The sequence below is a fragment of the Chrysochloris asiatica genome, unplaced genomic scaffold (assembly GCF_000296735.1).
Source record: "Chrysochloris asiatica unplaced genomic scaffold, ChrAsi1.0 scaffold00217, whole genome shotgun sequence".
Lineage (NCBI taxonomy): Eukaryota > Metazoa > Chordata > Mammalia > Afrosoricida > Chrysochloridae > Chrysochloris > Chrysochloris asiatica.
Genome location: NW_006408735.1, coordinates 2,157,777 through 2,158,963, shown reverse-complemented (window position 1 = coordinate 2,158,963; position 1,187 = coordinate 2,157,777).

Below are 1,187 nucleotides of genomic sequence, written 5' to 3'. Positions count from 1 at the left end.
GTGAAATGAGGAAGACCCTGAAAATGACACATTGACACAGTGGCTGCAACGGTGCACTCAAATGTCACAACAATTATGAGAATGACACATTTTGCTTTCCATTGGGTTGCTATGGCATCCTAGGGTTGTGCTGTATGATAAGCAATGGACATTAAGAGCAAAACCAGTGGTTCAATTCCACCATCTGCCCCTCAGAAACCTTATACAGAGTCTTATGAGTTAGAACTGACTTGACAGCACTTAAGAACAACAGGACTGCCATGAGTCACAACCAACTAAAGGGCACCTAATAACACCAAACAACAACAAAAATCTCAAAGAACTAAGCCTACTCAACAATGTTCAAGGAAAAAAGTTAATTGAAAGATAGCAATCTTGAAATGACACATATATCAACAAAGACTATAAAACAGTTATTATAACCATGTTCTAAGAAGGGAAAATGTAGTCCTGGTGTGGCACTGTGGGTTAATGTGCTGGACTGCAAAGTGAGCTTGAACTACGTGGTTCCAGGTCACCAGCTGCTCTTTGGATACTCTATACAGGGTAGCTATGGGTTGGAACTTACTCGATGGCACTTAACAGCAACAACAAAAAGGGAAAATACTCTTTAAACAACTAAAAAAATAGAAGTTCTCAGCAAAGAAATGCAACCATGGGGTTTTCTACACAAAACAAGTCAACAGTATGAATAAAAATTCACTGGACAGGCTAAATACCAGAAATTGACAGAGGAAACAATAAGTGAACCTCATGATAAATAAATAAAAATTATCCCATCTGAGCAAAAGGCAACAATGATTTTTTCTTTTTTTTATGTTTCTGATGTCATTGTTGCTATTAACGTTTTAGCTTCAAATTCCAACATCACATACATAATATAAATTTGAACTTTACCCCAATATGCTGTGCACTAGTATTTTCAGGATTTTGCAGATTTGTTATTCTATGAAAATGTCCCAAGAAGAACTAGTCTTTCTTACTGTATTTCTAGTGCCATGATCTCAAGGACTTCTCTTACCATAAGACAATTTCTTTCTTACCAATATACATACTAGTAGTCTAGTTACTGTAAACATTAATTGGGTCTGGAATCATACCTGACTTTTAACTATCACTTTGTCAACTCAAGATATTACTGTTCTAGCAAGCATTTCCTTCTTATTTGTGGTACCCAATAATTTAAG